The following is a 21,420-nucleotide window of genomic DNA, read 5'->3' as shown; positions in this document are numbered from 1 at the left end:
AGATGCTGCCTGACCTGCTGCGCTTTTCCAGCAACACATTTCCATCTCATTATAACAATACAGTCTGTTTTCATATAACACGATAGTTTTGTTCTCATGACATCTCGCGTTTTAAGTAAATCGTGCAATAGCTGCACCTTTTAAGCTCACGGGGCCAGAATCACATTATAGCCAATACAGGTGAGAAAAGTTCACATTCTACAAATAATGCTCTAAATGCTTTAATTGCGTTAAAGCCGATTTCTGTTGAAGAAAACACTCATTATAGCAGAACCAACTGTATTTTCCAATGCTAGACATTTGAGAAACTTCCTGTAAGTGAAAAAGTCTCTGTTTCTGTTTTGTACTGTCTAAAAACATCTCTACCTTCAGCAGCTGTCCAACCTGACACTGAGCTCAACAGGCGTGAGAGTATTGCAATAAAAACGAAGGGCTGTAGAAACTCAGCTCTGCAGAGAGAAACTGAGTTGATGTTTCAAATTCAGTATAGCTGTTATTCGGAATTCCAAAGAAGAGTCACAATCATTCACTCAATTTCTCTCTCCACAGGTGCTGTTAGATCTGTTGAGTTTCTCCTGCACTTGTTTTTATTTCAGATCTCCAGTCTCCATGGCCATTTGCTTTTACTTGAGAACACCCCAATCTGGTAGCTCTGTGTTACCATTGACTCAAATCCCCATGGGGGAAACCCATTGTGAGAGTTTCTTGTGAGCCCAGTCAAGATTTTCACTTCCTACCCACAAATGCATTTGTGTGAGGAAAATAAAGATTTAATTTACTTTGATGCAGCTGACAGGCAAAAAGGCCTTGGCGATTTTTGAAAGATTTAATTTACCAGAAGTTATGGCTGCCTGATTTATACCACCCACTCTCCACAAATTTCTCCCAGCTTATTGACACTTTTGCTATAAGCAATGGGAAGAACGCTCATGGAATGTGAACTTTCATCTCAAGGGATGGCATACTAAGGGAAGGAAGTGATGTTTATTGAGGACAGCCGTAGTTGGGCATCTGGAGTTCAGGCCTGACTCCTCGGGAATGATGAATTGATCTTGGAGTGCTTACAGCATAAGATTACCAGAATGGCATCTGAATTTAAGGAGTTAAATTATGAGGACAGTTACATAAACGTTGCTTGTACTCCCTCAAGTGTAAAAGATTAAGGGAACATATGACCAAAGTGTTGAAGGTGATTAAATGATTTGAAAGAGTAGCTACAAAGATACCTTTTTCTTCTGCGAGTGGAACCAAGTATGAGGGCTGTAAGATTAGAGTCATAAAGATGTACAGCATGGAAACAGACCCTTTGGTCCAACCCGTCCATGCCGACCAGATATCCCAACCCCATCTAGTCCCACCTGCCAGCACCCGACCCATATCCCTCCAAACCCGTCCTATTCATATACCCATCCAAATGCCTCTTAAATGTTGCAATCGTACCAGCCTCCACCACTTCCTCTGGCACCTCATTCCATACACGTACCACCCTCTGTGTGAAAAAGTTGTCCCTTAGGTCTCTTTTATATCTTTCCCCTCTCACCCTAAACCTATGCCCTCTAGTTCTGGACTCCCCGATCACAGAGAAAAGACTTTGTCTATTTATCCTATCCATGCTTCTCATAATTTTGTAAACCACTATAAGGTCACCCCTCAGCTTCTGATGCTTCAGGGAAAACAGCCCCAGCCTATTCAGCCTCTCTCTATAGCTCAAATCCTCCAACCCTGGCAACATCCTTGTAAATCTTTTCTGAACCCTTTCAAGTTTCACAACATCTTTCCGATAGGAACGAGACCAGAATTACACGCAATATTCCAACAGTGGCCTAACCAATGTCCTGTACAGCTACAACATGACCTCCCAACTCCTGTACTCTGACCAATAAAGGAAAACATACCAAACGCATTCTTCACCATCCTGTCTACATGTGACTCCACTTTCAAGGAGCCACGAACCTGCACTCCAAGGTCTCTTTGTTCAGCAACACTCCCTAGGACTTTACCATTATGTGTAGAAGTCCTGCTAAAATTTGCTTTCCCAAAATGCAGCACCTCACATTTATCTGAATTAAACTCCATCTCCCACTTCTCAGCCCATTGGATGAAGAGAAAAATTGCAAAGTACTTTTCCACACAAAGCAGAGGTGTCTAGGATTCACCTCCCCAAAAGACTGTAGATGCTGAGTCAATTGAAGTTTTCAAGATTGAGATTGATAGTTTTAGGATGAAGGTTGTAGTAAGATGAAAGTTGTAGTAACCCTCATTAACAGTCTAATTGAATATAGCCACATACAAAGCTGTTAAAAAGGGACATCTTCTGAGATTCCAGCTGTAGTCCCATATAATCTGAAGTCGTTGTGACATTGCACCTTACACACTTGCTCTGTAGCTGTACAGTACTTAGCATAAACCTTTACTGCACAAGAGTACCACGGATTAATGGGAAAGTCTGTAAAATGGAGTCAGCATGCAGATCTGCCGTAATCTAATTGGCAGAATAGACAGTGGAGCTGAATGGCTACCTCCTGTTGCTATGTTATTAACTCTCCGATTCCCTGACTCCTGGATGTTGCAGTCCCAGCACTGTCTCTCTGCAAAAGCCATTTATCAGGTTTGATTGCAGACAGTAAGTGTGGGGAAACCCTTCGACCCTGACAGCAAAAGCAACCCTACCTAATCTGGTTTTCTTCACTGCTCAGCCCCTCAACACCAATCTTAGATTGAGTGGCAATATGAGCCCTTTCTGACCTCTCGCTATCATGTCCAAGTGTCAGACATGTTGCCTCTAAAGGTGACCCATTGAGATTGGGCAATTCAACAAATAGCATGAGTTGAATTTGGCACTTTATAATAGGTCAGCTTCCTTTACCAATTGAATCATGAAGGCACCAGTCCTTTAACACTCATGGGGCAACATTTATGCTGTAGCATAATGCAAAATGTAAAACTATCCCTTTAAAGAATTCTAGATGGTCATTGTTCGTAAGGTTGCTAATTGTTGCTCAACCCAGTATCTTTGTGGAGGTGACAGGCTGCTGAGCTTTTGGAATATAACAATCCATGTAAGTTCTCAGAAATGTAACCCAGCGATGATGAAGGAAAGACTATTGGTTATATGTGCTAGTCAGGATGGTATGTGACTCATTCAAATATTAGCTTTGATCCCATCTCTTCTTGACATTCTGATCTTCCTGGTCCAATGCAGTTGCAGAGGATCAAATGGCTGCCCTCTAAAGTTATGGCGGCTCAGAATTGACCCATGAAGCAAGATTTCTTGGGTTTCTGTGTTCTCCACAAAGGTCCTTGAGTGAATATATGATTTGACCTTTGAACCTGCTTGATGCCTGTGTTGACTGAAGACTACACGTTCTTGCGTGAAGAAGGTGGAATCATTCTGCTGGGGTTTGAGAATCTGAAGTCCTGACTCCTGCCCATGTCCCAGACCTGAGTCTCAAATTCTTCAAATCCTCCAAAAGCTAGGTCATTTGAAAGAGTAGTATTACCAGTGGCATAGTATGTGGTTACTATCAATAGCATTCGTCAAAGGTAAAAGGGTCCTGCCAACTCTCTGCATTTGCTGCTCCCCAGGGCCATGATGGATGCATGCTTATTGGAATTGCTTCTCAATCGTAAAAGGACTCCTTGCTGTGATGGTACTGAGGCAGGCAGTACAGAGGAGTTACTGAGTGGAGGGTGGATCTAGATTGTGGCAACAAGCAATCTTCCTGTGTATATCGTAGTCTGGAGTGTGGCAGAGACTCCACCTTGCTTCATCTCTTGGGAATCTGTCCTGCGCTTATTACCTGCTTGCTTGCCATAGGTATATGTTTGAAACCTATGTGTGTTGACAATCAGCCTATACGGCTACACGAACACTGGCCATCAATTCTCGTTGGAACTCAGAGGCTCAGCAGGGACAACACCCTCTTGTCAGGGACAAGAATGTGGGCTAATCTTTTTTTATTCATTCACAGGATAAGGGCATCACTGACTAGGTCAGTGTTTATTAATTACCCAGAGTGTAGTTGCTGTGGGTTTGGAGTCACATGTAGGCCAGCCCAGGTAGGAATGGCAGTTTTCTTCCCTGAAAGACATTAGATGGACTTTCCCTGACAATTAGGCAAGTGACTTGTAATCATCATTGGACTCTTAACTCCAGATTTTTATCAAATTCAAATTCTACCATCTGCTATGGCAGGAGTCAAAGCTGGGTCTCTGGAACTTTACCCAGGAGTCTGGATCAACAGTCCAGTGACAGTACACTAGACTATTGTCTCTCCTGTGTTATTTTAATCGTAATGTGATGGAGAGTTGCTTTGTGCCTTTATAAGTTTGTTGGTAGTTACAAGTGCTTGATTGGAGGTACATCAGTGTGCCTAAGGTGGAATTTTACTCCCCCACTCTTTCAGACTCTTTGCTCCCAGGAGGTACAGGCAGCATGGTGGTTCAGTGGTCAGCACTGCTGCTCATGGCACCAGGGACCCGGGCTTGATTCCAGCCTCAGGCGACCGTCTGTGTGGAGTTTGCACATCCTCCCTGTGTCTGTGTGGGTTTTCTCCGGGTGCTTTGGTTTCCTCCCACAGTCCATAGATATGCAGGTTAGGTGAATTGGCTATGCTAAATTGCCCATTGTGTGATGGGATGTGTAGGTTAGGTGCATTAGTCAGAGGTAAATGTAGAATAATAGGGTAGGGGAACGGGTTTGGGTGAGTTACTCTTCAGAGGGTCGATGTTGGGCCAAAGGCCCAGTTTCCACACTGTAGGAATTCAGTGATTCTACGATTGTCAACTCTACTTGGATTACAGGCTTCACTCACCATAAATCATTTTGGCCCAATCGGATTACACTTTCCCTTCCCCTGGCTCCTTTACTTTTAGACTCAACAGGTGGAAACATTGAAAGAAAATGTTTTCCCCCCTCAAAACCTTTTCTGGGTTGCTCACAGCAACTTATTACCAGAACATTAATCGTTTTCACTCCAGGACAATGCTAGGGGTTGGCAGCCCTTGTATGAAACAGCTGCTGTACGACACACAGGAATGAGTGTGTGGAGCAAGTTTGATGTTGCTTCATGGGCTAGGCAGAGGAACAGAGGGAGGTCACCTCTGTCCACGCCTCCATTTCCAGCTCACCTTTTTAGGGAGGCAACTACCCACAGTCCCTTGTAGGGCTGTCTCGACGTTTTTAATTTTCATTTCAATTTAACAACCTCAGAAATAAAATGTAATCTTCTGTATTAAAATAAAGGCTGATAACGCAAATCTGCCAAAACCTTAAAACTGATTTCCTGAAAGGCTAATCTCATTTGCAGTGTTTGTTTGTAATGGCGCAGTTTGAGTTAGTTTGAGAATTCTAAATGACTAATCGACCTTTTCATTAACCCCCCACTGACATCCTCAAACAGATTTCGTGAAGCAGAAAACTAAAATCTATGCATTACAATTGATGCATAATTAAACCCACTGCCTTCTAATCTCATGGGCCCTGCGTTCCTTTTTTTATATAAAACTCTACTAGCAATGAGGCAGCATTTGAAGAGATTTTAATGCTGTTTATTAACATGATGAAGATGATCAATTAAATCACTTCAAGAATCACTTCTTTTACGTGAAATAGGTGGGTACAGCAACTCTCTGACCCTGAGTTTCACTGGGAATGTCACCTCTCTGTTATCTAGTGGCTTGGATGATATTTGTTGAGATTTCTCTTGCCCACTGCCTGATTTTCATCAGGCTCCCCACACCAGTGTCTACCCTTTTCTCATTTGTCCTTCAATCAGTGGATACCAATCTTTTCTAATTTCCCTTCACTCTACCTGTGTAATGCTTGATGTAAAGGATGAACTGGGAGAAAAAAATATCAATTCAAAATACTAGTATTTTTTCCAAAGTGTTTGATTCTTTCAAAAGTCAGATGTTGGCTGCAGCAAGACATCCCAAACTGTGTTCAAACTTCCACCTTAGTTGCTCTGCAATGTCATCAGTGGGAGGGTTGAGAGTGGCAGTTTGGAGCTTCGTTAACTCTGGGATCCCAGTACTGGAAATCTATGCATCCACAAATGTAGTCATAAAATTATTGAATGAATATAGCATGGAGGAGGCCATTCAGCCTGTTGTGTGTATGTTAATACCTTGCAGTAGCCACACATCTAGTCCCACTTTACTGTCCTTTCCTCCTGTAGCTTTGCATTTTATGTCTCATGCCTGGTTGTAAGCCCTAACTGCATCAGCCTCGACCAGGTATCCTCACAACTTGAGGTGACGGAGTGGAATTTTCCCCCCCTGAAAGTGGCCAGTGAGGTGGAAAGAAGGGGAAACAATTTGGACTAGTTGGCCCATTCTTACCACTCATCAAATAAGTGCTGGCCAAGAAGGTCCATTGGAGACCTTTTCAACTTGCCACAAATTAAGGTCCTTAAGAGGTCACTTAATGCCCTTAAGGCTCTCAACTTGCCATCTCCACAAACACCAACCTTCTCATCAGGCAAGAAATGATGTGGCTTCTTTCTAATTGGGAACTCATATTGACATACCTGTTGTGCTGGAAAACTGAAGGCTTCCAAATGCCCCAAGTTGTGGCAATCAGAGACATAGATGTGGAGGGGAAGGCATTGGCCTCTTGAAGTCAGTCTCTGCCCAGAAATGATGACTAATAAACCTTTGGTTGTGCATGCTGGTGTCAGCTACTGACCACCCATTATCAGCTACTAATGGTCCCCATTAACAGCTCTTGATTGTGTCCAGCTAACCTTTACCCATTCCATTGCCCTACTGTCATTCTCTTTCGCTGGGTTCCCTCTGCACCTATTGTCTGGGAGCAAATTACTCCAGATGCTGGAATCTGTACTGAAAATGCTCGAGATCACAGTGGGTCAGGCAGCATTCCTGGAGAGAGAGAGCAAGCTCATGTTTTGAGTCGAGATGACTGTTCACTATAGCTCTGACTTGAACTGTTAGTTTGCTTTCTCTTCATGGATGATGACTGACCTGCTGTGATCTCCAGCAGTTTTTTTTCAGTCCACCTATCGTTTACTCCTCCCCACCCCGTCTTCAGCATATATATCACCTTTCTTTGCTACCATGAGTTTTGGAGAAGAGTCACTGGACTCAAAAACATTAACTCTGCTTTCTTTCCACAAGAGCTGCTGAATTTCTCCAGCTAGTTCCGTCTTTGTTTTGGATTTCCAGTATCTGCAGTACTTCAAGTTTGTTTATAACTCTGTCTCTATAAATCCCAGGTTCCTGCATGTTTCCATTTTTAGCCATTTCTAGCCCAGTCTGCCCTGCCTTCATCAATTTGTATGTATGCTTCCAGGTCTGTCATTACCTGAGCGTTTTTTAAAAGTGTATTTTTTATTTCAAGTTGCCCCATTTTGTGTTCATACAAAACTTTGCACAGTGGCACAGTGGTTAGCACTGCTGCCTCACAGCACCAGAGATCCGGGTTCAATTCCCGCCTGTGTGGAGTTTGCACATTCTCCCCGTGTCTGCGTAGGTTTCCTCCGGGTGCTCTGGTTACCTCCCACAGTCCAAAAATGTGCAGGTTAGGTGAATTGGCCACGCTAAATTGCCCGTAGTGTTAGGTGAAGGGGTAAATGTAGGGGAATGGGTCTGGATGGGTTGTGCTTCGGCACGTCGGAGTGGACTTGTTGGGCTGAAGGGCCTGTTTCCACACTGTAAGTAATCTAATCTAATCATAACTGACTGATCAAATGCTCCATGCTGCAGGCCTGTACCTCTGTGCCCTGTTGAAGTCTGTCGCTATCCTCCCCACATTGCTTCCATGTTTTCTGTTATCTGTAATTTTTCAAATTATCAATCTCTAGGAAACCTCACTGTGTAAATTCCTCTCGTCTAAAAAACTACCATTCATCATTATTTTGTTTCCTTTTTGTCAGACAACATGCTTTACATCCGTGGCTTCAATTTGGCTGGCATGCCTATCATGTGGCAATTTAGTGAGCATTTTTCAGATGCTCATAAGCATTGAATGAACCACATTGTCCTCATCAACTAACTCTGTCACCTCATTGAAAAGGCACAAAGCTAGTTAAACATAATTTGCTTTGAACAGCCCTGTGCTGGTTTCCCCTTAATTAACCTGCATTTGTCCGAATGACTGTTAATTTTGTCCCTGTTTATCATTCCTAAAAGCTCTTTCACCATCAGTATTGAGTAGACAGGACTGTATTTGTTGAATTGATGCTTGTATCTTTCCATGAATGAGGACATAACATTTGCAATTCCTCAGTCGTCCGGCAGTCAGCCCTCACCATTCCCACCTGTCTCCCTCTATCTAAGGAGGATTGGAAAATTAGGGCCAGTGCATCCATAATTTCCACTCTTTAGTCCTCTGATGCTGCTTATTGATCAACTTCAATACAACCAATTTTCCACAATCCCCTTGATCAAATTGTTACCCATTCGGTATTTCAACTAGCTCCTCTTTCACTATGACATTGTGAGCATTCTTTGTTTTGTAAGAGTAGAGGTAAGAAGTAAGTACTCATTTAGGACCTTTGTTGTCACTATATTTTTTGCATTTAGAATTTAGATTCTCTTTTATGTTTGCTGCCAGTCTCTTATGCTAGCTCTGAATCTCTTATTTTATTTCCTGTTTCACTTGCACACTGAACTTTCTCCATTCGGCCTGTTTCTCACTTTATTAAGCAACTGGCAAAGTGTCATCATCCACCTTTTTCTAAATGATCTTGCTGTCTTATCTCTGCCTTCGGACACCTGACCTTTTACTGTCATGATTCACTGAACCATATCTTCTCCTTTACCTGGGACAAGTTTGTTCCTGCCGAGCTGAAATGGTCAAGCTCCATTAAGTGTTTGTACTTTTAGATTGCTCTTTGTTTTTTTGCCCATGGCTAGCTTAAAGCTTCTGATGCTATAACCATTGTTCTCTCAAGATTTTCCAGCTATACCATCTTCGTTGGATCCACCTTTTCCCCATAATTTGATCCAGCAATCTTGTGCCACACTGGAGCCATGCAATTAATGTCTACAACAAGGGAGGATCTAAACACCTCTCCTTAACATTTAATGGCATTTCTATCACTGAATTTCTCACTACCAAGATCCAAGGAGGTTGCCAAATCTCAACTGGGCAGGCCACATAAATACTGTGAAAGCAAAAGCTAGTTGGAGGTTGAGAATTCTGCAGTCAGTAACTCATCTCTTGATTCCTGAAAACCTGTCTACCATCGATGGGGCAAAGGTCATGGGAGCTGATGGAATATTCTTTACATGCCTTAATATGTGCAATTCCAATATCACTCAAGAACCTTAACATTATCCAGGCCAAAGCAGCTTTCTTCATTAGTGTTCCCATCCACCACCTTAAGCATTCACCCCCTCCACCACCAATGCACAGTGGCAGCTTATGCAAGATGTACAGTAGCAACTCAAGACGTCTTTGACTAAATCTTTGTTTCTACCATCTAGAAGTACAAGGGCAGCAGATACACGGGATCATTACCACCTACACGTTCCCGTCCAAGCCACTCACCATCCTGACTGGGAAGTATATTGCTGTTTCTTCACTGTTGCTGAGTCAAAATCCTGGAATTCCCTTCCTAAAGGTACCATGGCAGATCCTAGCCCACCAAGGATTGCAGTAGTTCAATGAGGGAGTTTACTGCTACCTTCAGAGGGACAACTAAATTTGGGCAATAAATGCTGGCACAACCAGTGAGTCCTGTAAAAGCAAAGCCTGCTTTCTCATTGGGTCAGAAACACACTGATAAGTCTCAATCATTAACAGGAACAGAATTATAGAAGTGCTGCAGTGTAGATAGAGACCATTCAACACAACAGATCAGGCAGCATCCGAGGAGCAGGAGAATGTTGATGAAGGGCTCTTGCCCGAAACGTCGATTCTCCTACTCCTCAGATGCTGCCTGACCTGCTGTGCTTTTCCAGCAGCACACTCTCGACTCTCATCTCCAGCATCTACAGTCTTCACTTTCGCCTTGAGGTCATTCAGACCACTTTGTCTGCTACAGCCCTCCAACTGGGCATTACGACATCGTGAAACAAAAACAGAATATGCTGGAGAAACACAGCAGGTCTGGAGAGAAGATAGAATTAACATTTTGAGTCCAGTGACCCTTAGACCTGCAACAGTGTTGTACAATGACTTAATGGATTTCCCTTGCTTTTCCCTTGATACGTTGTTTCTGTTCAAATAATCATCTGGCGTCCTCTTCAATGCCTCATTGGAACTTGCCTCAATCCCCTTTCCAGGCTGTGTATTCAACGTCCAAAACACTCACTGTGAGAAAAGAAGTTTTACAAATCACTGTGTATCTGAGCCATCGCATTCTCAATTCTTTTATGAACAGGCACAGCTTCTGTCTCTCTCTCAACTCTATCCAGAGTCCTCATGGTTTTAAAAACTTCTCTTTGCCACCTTCTCTCCAAGGAGAACAGTTCCACCCTATCCAATCTATCCTTGTTATTGAAGTTTCTCATCTCTGGAACCGTTTCTAGTAAACACTACATTCTCTCCTGCAGTGTACTGCCCAGAACTGTTCACAATACTCAAGCCTAGATCAAACAAGTGTGTTATATAAGTTCAGCATACTCTATGCTTTCATACTCTGTGCCGTGATTAGTAAAGTTTAGGATACTAGATCGTTATTATGTGTTATTAATTGCTCTGTCCACTTCTCCTCCCATCTTCAATGACCTAAGCACATATGCACCCAGCTCCCTTTGTTCCTGCACTCCTTCATGAACTGTATTCTTTATTTTAGATTGTCTGTGCTCTTGCCAAAATGCATAACCTCTCCGTTCTCCACATTGAACTTCATCTGCTACCTACCTGCCCACTCCACCAAATGGCCTGTTGTTGTTTTGAACCCCCTTCACAGTTTACAGTGTCTTCCAAGCTTTGTATCATCTGGAAACTTGGAAATACTCCCTTGCATTCCATGATCTAGATCATGAATAGGGAAAGCAAGTATCCCAATATATCAATCCCTGGGGAACCCTATACAAATCGTCCTCCAGCCTGAAAAATATCTATTGTCCATGATTGTTTCCTTTCACTCAGCAATATTTTGTATCCACGTGGTTACTGTTCAATTAAACAAAATATGCTTGTTTTAAAATCTGTCATGTCACTGTGTATCTTCATATTAGTGTGCAGGTTTTCATATGACTGAGTCATTTCAGTTACAGCTGGAAAGCTTTGAGGGGCAAATTCCAACAAGTTGTGGGTTTCCTCCCACAGTCCAAAGATATGCAGGTTAGGATGGATTGGCCATGGGAAATTGCCCATAGTATCCAGAGATGTGCAAGTTAGGGTGGATTGGCCATGGGAAATTGCCCATAGTATCCAGAGATGTGCAAGTTAGGATGATTGGCTACAGGAAATTGCCCATAGTGTCCAGGGATGTGCAAGTTAGGATGGATTGGCCATGGGAAATTGCTCATAGTGTCCAGGAATGTGCAGGTTAGTGTGAATTGGCCATGGGAAATTGCTCATAGTGTCCAGAGATGTGCAGGTTAGGATGGATTGGCTACAGGAAATTGCCCATAGTGTCCAATGTTGTGCAGGTTAGGTGGATTGCCAAGCTAAATTGCCCATAGTGTCCAGGGATGTGCAGACTAGGTGGGTTAGCCATGGGAAATGCAGGGTTATAGGGATAGGGTGATTTGGATGGGATACGTTTTGGAGGATTGGTGTGGACTCAATGAGCCGAATAGCCTGCTTCCACACTGTAAGGAATTCTATGAAGCCTCCTAGAATTTTGTGCCTCTCTAATTCTGGCATTTTGTGTGTCACTAATTGCCTTTCTTCCCACTATTGATGGCCATGTTTTCAGTTAGCCAGGCCTTAAGTTTGAGAAATCCCTCTCTCTCTCCTCCATTTTCTCTTCCTGTTTCCTTTCAGATACCATTTAAAATGCATATCTCTGACCAAGCTTTTTCATCAGTGGATGTTTGAATGTCTTGATGTGGGACATTAAAAGCCCCTTCCGCCATGCTGTTGCAGATTTTACCTCCCACGAACACCCTAAATATGCACTGGCTCATTGAGAGCTGAGATCCAGGCAGTCATCCTTGCCTAAATAAAAGTAACATTCTGCAGATATTGGGGAATCTGAAATAAAAACAGAAAGGGTTGGAGAAACCCTTTAGGTCTGGCTCCATCTGTGGAGACAAAAATGGAGTTTTGAATCTAATATAACTTTTGTTTTCAAGAAGTGTCATATTGGACTTGCAGTATTAATTCAGCTTCTTTCTCCACTGATGTTGCCAGACTTACTGAGTTTCTCTAGCACTTCCTATCTTTTTTTTTGTTTCTTTCCAATATTCCTAGTGTCTGGTAAGTGTCACTTAATATATATTGGTTTTACTTTTCCCAGAAGGTTTGGAACAAGGTAGACAAGGCAACATTACAGCATCAAAGCTCTGTGGCATTGCATAATACATTTTGGATTGCCTGAGATTCCTTGAGCAAATGTCTCACCACCCTCTGCTCTCGGGTCACGTTCTTATTTTCATTTTTGTGTGGGAGGTGTTCCACTGGCATCAGAAGACACTGATTGGAGAGGAGCATTTAATGTAGAGCATGTTGACTGACTTGAGCAACTCTGCATGAGTCCTGGCATGTCCACCCTCTTGGACAGAATGGAAAAGCTTGTGAAATGGAGAGACTTGAAGGGAGGAAAAGAATGAAACAATGATGACAGAGTCTGTGATGGTGTAAAAGGTAGTCAGGTCTTGGAACAAATTAGCCAGCAAAACTGAGCTTGTGAAGCTCAAAGTTGTAGAAATTTGAGGTTGTGATGTGCTCAAATATAATCTGGTGTCAGTCAGTAAACGCTCATCTTCACTTTTGTTTCCATTTGGGATTATCACTTTCCTTCTTGCCTTCCTATAAACTGGGCCATTATTTCTTACTTTATTGAAGTGAATGCACAGTACCTGGGGGTTTCGCATATCCTAGAGTGATGGCTGCAAATGTTGACCGCATTGGCAAGGCTGCATAGTGGGAACTGATGAGAGCTCAGGGACAGGAGTAGGCCATTCAGCCCCTCAACCCTGTTCCACCATTCAGTGAGATCATGGTTGATCTGTGCCCTAACTCCTTAAACCTGCCAATGGCCCATTTCCTTTTAACACCTTTGCTGAACGAAAAAAGGTCTATCTCAGATTTAAAATTAATAACTGATCTAGGATCCACTGCTGATTGTGGAAGAGAGTTCCAAATATCCCATGTCTTCTGCTATTTGAAACAAGCAGTGCCCCTCATGGGGTATGGAAGATGTTGGCTCTAATTAGATTAGATTACTTACAGTGTGGAAACAGGCCTTTTGGCCCAACAAGTCCACACCGACCCGCAACCCACCCAGACCCATTCCCCTACATTTACCCCTTCACCCAACACTACGGGCAATTTAGCATGGCCAATTCACCTAATATTTTTGGACTGTGGGAGGTAACCGGAGCACCCGGAGGAAACCCATGCAGACATGGGGAGAATGTGCAAAAACTCCACACAGTCAGTTGCCTGAGGCGGGAATTGAACCCGGGTCTCTGGTGCTGTGAGGCAGCAGTGTTAACCACTGTGCCACCGTACCGCCCGGTGAAAGAGCTTTCCAATTAGAGTCATACCCCTATTTGTTTTCCTTCAAACCCTACAAATTTTCTTTGTTATGTACCGAGCTAGTTCCTCATTTGGAAGTAGCTGTTGAACCTGCTTCTGCCATTTTTTCAGGCAGTGAATTCTAGATCATGACTACACACTGTGCTTAAGTAAAAAACATTTTCCTCATTCTCCTGCTAAATGTTTGCCAAATCTTAAATCTATACCTTCTGAATACTGCCCCTTCTATCAGTACAAGTAACTGAGACTAAAATGCTGATAACATGGAAAACACCATTAAATCTCTCTTTAATTGTCAGTCGCTGTCATTGGATGCAGAGTTGTTGGGACTGCCTAAGTTGTCATAACTGCTTCTGAATTTTTTAAAAAGTTGCATTTATGTAGCATTCAAGATACTTCACAAATAAAGATTTACTTTCTTAATTGCTGCAAAGGCAGGCAGGGCAGACAATTTGTGTTCTGAAATGTGAACAGCCGGTTTTGTGATATTTGTTCAGGGTAGAGTAACTGCTATTCTCTGAATAGTTCCATGTGAGCTTGAGTGAAGGAAGGTAATACTTGCTTTTCTACATAATCTCAGGTCATCCAAAGCACATAACAGCTAACTACAATCCTTTTGAAGTGTAGTAGCATAAGGAATGTGATAAACGTAGCATGCAAAGCAAGATCCCACTGACAGCAATATGATGATCAAATAATCTCTTTGCTGATGTTAGTTGAGGGGTCATTATTGTCCAGGACATCAGTGGGAATGCCCCTACTCTTCCCATTATACCATGGCAGCTTCTGTGGAGCAAGGCAGGGCCTGTGGTTGACAGTGTTCAAAGTGAAAGAGGGCCCCTTACTGCTGGACCAGATAATGTGCTCAGGCCTGTGTAAAGAGATTTGAACTATAATGTTCTGGCTGATGGAAGTACGACAATTGAGGTGACTCTCAACAGTACACCTGAACCAAGATCAGAGGGTGCTGGAAAAGCACAGCAGGTCAGGCAGCATCCGAGGAGCAGGAAAATCGACGTTTTGAGCTGGAGCTCCCAGGCTCCTCGGATGCTGCCTGACCTGCCGTGTTTTTCCAGCACCACTCTAATATTATCTCTGATCTACAGCATCTGCAGTACCCACTTTCGCCTAATACACCTGAACCACCAGAGCAGGTAGGCAGAGCTTCAATATTTTATCTCATTCAAAGGATGGTATTGTTAATAGTCAGGTGTTTCCTCTGTATTGCACTGAAATGACAACCGAGATCATGTGCCATGATATGGTTTGAACCAAGTGCTTTTTAAATTCAAAGTCAACATGCCTCCAGTCAAGTTGACACTGCATGAGCCACGAGACAATAAAGAAATGTAACTCAATTTTACTCATTACTTTGGTCGACAATACTGCTATTATAGCAAAGAGCTGGTTGGTTCGAGGCATCCCACATCTCCCAGTTTGTGTTTAAAATATATTTTGTTGAGTCGATTATTTGAAAGCTGAGCTCTCTGTACATCTTTCACTCTGCAAACAGTGTGACTGCAATGGCAGATCCAGTTTCCTGGAATTATCTGAAGTGGAGGACTGAAGCTTCCAACAAATCCCCACAATGAATGTGGTGCTCATTAGACTAGTGCAAAATACTTTAACTGAGGGCCCCTCTCAAGAACAACTCATTGGTAGCACATTGGATTCAAAGTGCATATTTAGAACAGGCACCGAGGGTGGTATCTTTATGTATTTTTACTCATCTCCCTTCTCTCTTTCTTTCTCCCTCAATTCGACCCTCCCCCTTCTTCAAGACTCCCCTTGCTCTGCACCCCTGTCATTGCCCTCAGTGTATACTCTCTGCCTCACCATGGAATGGAAAGAGTCCTGAACCCAGGTGTCCCCTAGTTCCTGACCTTGGGGGCGATGCTCTCTTGTACTTCATGCCTGCTGTCTTTTATCTTGGAGCCATGATTAGCAGTTGACAGATACATTCAAGTGACTTTTCCTTAAAAACTAACTTTCACTTTTAATTTTAGAGAGAATCTGGCAAAGGGCTGTCATTTTTTTTTCTTACAGATGTGCCTTGGGGAAGTTGCCAAGCCCATGAATAGTTGAAGCACTCTGTTTGCTGAGCAAAGCCCAGTCCATTGGTGAGCATCCAAGGCTCTGTATTCTGAAACCTGCTGCTGGTGTGTTAATCTGCAGCCGATGCCCTCTGTGGCTCTCCGATAACTGTTTCAAGCTGTTTGTTCAAGCAATCCATGCGATGTAATTGTACACAATGGTGTTTGCTTTGGCCATGAGATGAAATTGTGTGGTACAGTACAGATAAACCTGCACACAAGGGCACATTACCACGATTGGTTTCCCACAGGTCACTGGTGGCTGCTGTAGAAAATGCTTTCTTTCTCTTGTCCCACATTTTCAGCTGCAGCATATCTCCATTGTTTCAGGTGGAGTAGACTGACTGGCTCAAGTCACTGCCATGCTATCTCAGGCTTGTTTAATATTAGGCTATCAATGCTGTGGTGTCTGTGCTAGAGGAAGAGAGTGCCACACTGATTTTAATTATTTCAAACTCAAACTATTATGAAAACAAATTTTCACCCTTGCTAAAGCTATTACCCTCTATTCCAGTGCAGCATGCTGTAAACGCGACATTGCCGGGGTGTAGTTATTTGGCTGACCTGTTAAAGTCCTTCTCACCCTCTTGGCTGGAAGTAAGAGATTCCATGGTACTTTTCAGCTAAGTAGTGGAGAGTTCTTCTCACTTTCCTATCCAATATTTATCTCTGATTCAGCATTCTGGAAATTATTTGCTGTGTTCATGTATAGCGTATTAAAGTATCATCGAGTTGCCCCTGTTTATATGCAAGAAGGCAAAAGTTACACTTAGTTTCTTCTGTGTCTGAAAACATCTCCTTAGATCACCTTCTATGACTCCTCAGGTCTTACCTCTAATGAAAAGTGAAGACATTCAATAGTTAAATATCACACAACACCAGGTTATAGTCCAACAGGTTTATTTGGAAGCACTAGCTTTTGGAGTGCTGATAACCACCTGATGAAGGAACGTCGCTCCGAAAGCTAGTGTGCTTCCAATTAAACCTATTGGACTATAACCTGGTGTTGTGTGATATTTAACTTTGTCCACCCCAGTCCAACACCAACATCTCCATATCATGACATTCAATAGTGTTTCCCTTGCTGAATCCCCGGTATCAGAATCGTGGTTGATTGGAATCGTCATTGGATGAGCTGAGATTACAAGAGTAGGTCAGACATGGGAATTTTACTCACCACCTGATTTCTCAAAGATTGTCCGACATCTTCATACTAGGAATGTGGTAGAATAGTCTCCACTTGCCTGGTTAAGTGCAGCTCCAACTACGCACGCAGTGTGCCCCAACTAGGCCAATACAACCCATTTATAAGAGATGTCATTGACGTTCTGTTGGAGCAGTATGTGCCTTATTCAGAGTGTATGGCAGCAACTCGTCAGGACTTCTTCGATAGCAGTTTCCAAATCCACAATCTCTACCTGTAGAAGGATAGTAGGGATGGACGGGAGGCCCTAAACTCCTCCCCCCACTCCCTATTTGCCAGATCGGCTCCAGCCACACACCATTCTGATTTGGAGATTTATTGCCTTTCCTTCACTGTCGATGAATTAAAGTCTCTGAACACCCTCCCTAATGCAATCTAATAAACCTTAATACTATAGGTTAAATCCACACTTGAAATTAATTGTGCCCTTTTCTGTAAAATCCTTTGAACTGATGTATGGATGAGGTTATGTCCTCCAGGTGGGCTAACTGCCTATTCTACTTGCAGAGGAATGGTTTTAGTACATAGAGTCATGAAATTCTAGACATTTACAGCACAGAAACAGATCCTTCAGTCCAACTCATCCATGCCAACCAGATATCCAAACCCAATCTAGTCCCATTTGCCAGCACTTGGCCCATATCCCTCTAAAAGCTTTCTATACATATACCCATCCAAATGCCTTTGAAGTGCTGCAATTGTACCAACCTCCACTACTTCCTCTGGCAGCTCATTCCGTACATGTACCACCCTCTGTGTGAAAAAGTTGTCCTTCAGGTCCCTTTTATATCTTTCCCCTCTTACCCTAAATCTATGCCCTCCAGTTCTGGACTCCCCCACCCCAGGGAAAAGACTTTCTCTATTTATCCTATCCATGCCCCTCATGATTTTATAAACCTATAAGGTCACCCCTCTGCCTCTGACTCGCCAGGGAAAACAGCCCCAGCCTATTCAGCCTCTCCCTATAGCTCAAATCCTCCAACCCTGGCGAATTCCTTATGAATCTTTTCTGAACCCTTTCAAGTATCTCAACATCCTTCCAATAGGAGGGTGACCAGAATTGCACGCAGTATTCCAACAGTGGCCTAACCAATGTCCTGTACAGCCACAACATGACCTCCCAACTCCTGTACTCAATACTCTGACCAATAAAGGAAAGCATATCAAACACCTTCTTCACTATCCTGTATACTTGCGACTCCACTGTCAAGGAGCTATGAACCTGCACTCCAAGGTCTCTTTTTTTTCAGCAACACTCCTGAGGACCTTACCATTAAGTGTATAAGTCCTGCGAAGATTTGCTTTTCCAAAGTGCAGCACCTCGCATTTATCTACATTAAACTCCATCTGCCACTTCTCAGCCCATTGGCCCATCTGATCAAGATGCCATTGTATTCTTAGGTAACATTCTGCACTGTCCACTCCACCTCCAATTTTGATGTCATCTGCAAACTTGTTTATTATGCCTTCTATGTTCAAATCATTTATATAAATGACAAAAAGTAGTGGACCCAGCACCAATCCTTATGTCACTTCACTGGTCACAGGCCTCCAGTCTGAAAAACAACCTTCCACCACTACCCTCTTTCTTCTACCTTTGAGCCAGTTCTGTATCCACATGGCTAGTTCTCACTGTATTCCATAAGATCTAACCTTGCTAACTAGTCTCCCATGGGGAACCTTATTTTAATTCAAATTATATTTCCATAGAACAAAATCGGTAGAATTCCTACAGTGTGGAAACAGGCCACTCAGCCTCACAAGTCCATACTGACTCTGAAGAGCATCCCACCCAGACCCCTCCCCTTCTCCCTACCCTTTCCCTGTAACCCTGCATTTCCTGCAGCTAACCCACCTAACCTACACATCCCTGAACACTACAGGCAATTTAGCATGGCCAATTCACCTAACCTGCACATCTTTGGACTGTGGGAGGAAACCGGAGCACCCGGAGGAAATCCACGCAGACACAGGAAGAATGTGCAAGTTCCACACAAACAGAATCAAACCCAGGCCTCTGGCGCTGTGAGGCAGCAGTGCTAACCACTGAGCCACCTTGCCACTCCTTGGATAGTAATTTATTAAATTTATTATTATTTACCTATGGAAATTTTAACAAATGAACAATATATGTCTATATGAAATTTTCCATGCGGAGGAAACACATCCATGTCTAACTCAACTGTGGGTGTGACAATACCAGATGGACTGCAGCAGTTCAAGAAGACAGCTCACCACCACGTTCTGAAGATCAATTAGGGATGGGCAATGAAAGCTGGCCTTGACAGAGATGTTCACATCCCATGTAAGAATTTTTGAAAGTTACTGTCATCTCCATTCTCCTGCAAACCTCTCGAATCCTCCATCCTTCCAACCTTTTGTGGGTGGCACGCTGGCACAGTGGTTAGCACTGCTGCCTCACAGCGCCAGAGATCCGGGTTCAATTCCCACCTCAGGCGACTGACTGTGTGGAGTTTGCACGTTCTCCCCGTGTCTGCGTGGGTTTCCTCTGGGTGCTCCGGTTTCCTCCCACAGTCCAAAGATGTGCACGTCAGGTGAATTGGCCATGCTAAATTGCCCATAGTGTTAGGTAAAGGGGTAAATGTATGGGAATGGGTGGGTTAAGCTTCGGCGGGTCAGTGTGGACTTGTTGGGCCGAAGGGCCTGTTTCCACACTGTTTGTAATCTAATCTAATCTAATCTAATCTAATCTAGTTTTCGAACCCTGTTTACTCTCCAGGGTCAGCTCTCACACGTGTGTCCATCTTCCTCAAACTTCCATGCCCGAATTCCTCCAATTAGATTTCAGCCCCACCGCAGTTCTGAAACATCTATTACCAAAGACCATCCCATGGAAATAAGGCAAAGGTAAACCATTGCTCCTTGTATTGACACAGTTCACTGAGATTTTGTTCCAATGCCTCTCCACTGTCAGTCAGCTGAGTGCAGTTGCCTTTATCCATTTGTACCTATCGTGTAGTAGCTGGTGAGTTAGCTGCCATTGCTTCTTTTCCTATTGCAGCCCCACTACCTCTGCCCGCACTCCCCCCACCCCCAAGAATCTCTCATTGTCTTCTCCTGTTTCTTATTTACATTCTCCCCCTTGGCAACATCATCCAAAAACTGTCTGTTTCCACATATAATCAGAATACTGAACTTGACCTCACTTCCACTTGTTAATCCCCTCCAGATATCCATCAACTGGTAGATTTCTTGTCCAATGTCTGGAACTGGATGAGCTAAAATTGTTTCTAATTAAACAAATGGATTACCAAAGCCATTGATTTCAGCTCTCGTTATGAACACTTCCCTTGCAATGGAGTCCATCTCTCTTCCTGTCAGCTCTCCCTGGCTGAACCAGAATTTTCACAAGCTTGATGTTCTTTGTGACACTGAGATAAGTTGTCTGTCTCACATCTGCCCTTGCACTATGGTCTCCTCCAGTTTGCACCTTTGGCCTTACCTCACCTTACTTGTTCTTGAGCACTTGTTCTTGTGTTTGCTACGTCATAAACATGATGATTCCAATTCACTCTAAGCTTGTCTCCCTCATTCTGCTTCAGCAAACTTGAAACCATTCAAACCTTTCCTGCCTATATCCAAATTCACACAAAGTCCCACTTATTGGTACCTGGTTAAATAATGCCTCAATTTTAATTGCTCATTCTTGTTTACTGACCTGTCCCCCACTCTGTAATTTACTGAGATCCTAAGTTCTGAAATTTCCTTTCTAAATTTACGTACTTCTTGCCTTTGCTTTTCCCTGTTTAAGACCTGCCTTAAAATTCACATCTGTGACCAAGCTTTTCAGTATCTGACCATGTGTGGCTCAGTGTCAAATTATGAGAAAGTGCGAACTGCAGATGCTGGAGAGCTGAGTCGAGATTGTAGCGCTGGAAAAGCACAGCAGGTCAGGGAGCATCCAAGGAGCAGGAGAATTGATGTTTCGGGCATAAGCCCTTCATCACTGTCAAATTATGTTTGATAAAGCGTTAGAATGTTTTATAATATTGAAGATAAGTACAAGGTGTTGATGACTACATTGCATGCCCTAATTTCTGTGCAATATAATCTAACATTGGAGACCGGTTAGCTCAGTTGACTGGATGGATGGTTTGGAATACAGAGCAATATGCTGGTTCAATTCCCAAAGGTAAACATGAACGTCCTACCTCCTCAACCTCGTCCCTTGGCTGAGGGGTGGTGACCCTCAGTTTAAACCCACCCCCATTACCTCTCTCTCATGAGAGAGCAGTCCTCTGGGTCAATGACAACATTACGTTTTAAAATAAAGTGACCATGCTTTACAATACTTTATTGCCAATGGGGGCATTCAGAGATCAGCAGAAGTGTTATATCAGTAACTACTCCTCCTTTCATATTACCATGAGGCACATGTTTCTCTTACTCATCCTCTGTTCACATCAAGTCACCTGTCTCAGAACTCGACAACTGCATTATTGCTTTAACTCCATTTTCTACCAGTGTATTCAGGGATG

General features: G+C 43.2%; 1 protein-coding gene across 18 annotated transcripts in view; it reads left to right on the top strand.

The window, feature by feature from the left end:
- Positions 1 to 21,420, top strand: part of pknox2 (pbx/knotted 1 homeobox 2) — a 479,880-nt gene that overhangs the window by 223,881 nt on the left and 234,579 nt on the right. For 2 of the 18 annotated variants that reach the window (XM_087976465.1, XM_043676853.2), the window contains exon 1: positions 15,726 to 15,744. The exons of the other annotated variants lie outside the window; for them this stretch is intronic. The gene's annotated coding sequence lies outside the window, so the exon portion shown is untranslated. Of the gene's footprint in view, positions 1 to 15,725; positions 15,745 to 21,420 lie in introns of those variants that run through there. 18 annotated transcript variants of the gene reach the window in all.

Source organism: Chiloscyllium plagiosum, unplaced genomic scaffold (genome assembly GCF_037043375.1).
Source record: "Chiloscyllium plagiosum isolate Xiang-an unplaced genomic scaffold, Cpla_swu_hap1 HiC_scaffold_29, whole genome shotgun sequence".
NCBI lineage: Eukaryota > Metazoa > Chordata > Chondrichthyes > Orectolobiformes > Hemiscylliidae > Chiloscyllium > Chiloscyllium plagiosum.
The sequence above is the reverse complement of the archived record's forward strand: the minus strand, read 5'-3'. Positions and strand labels throughout refer to the sequence as shown.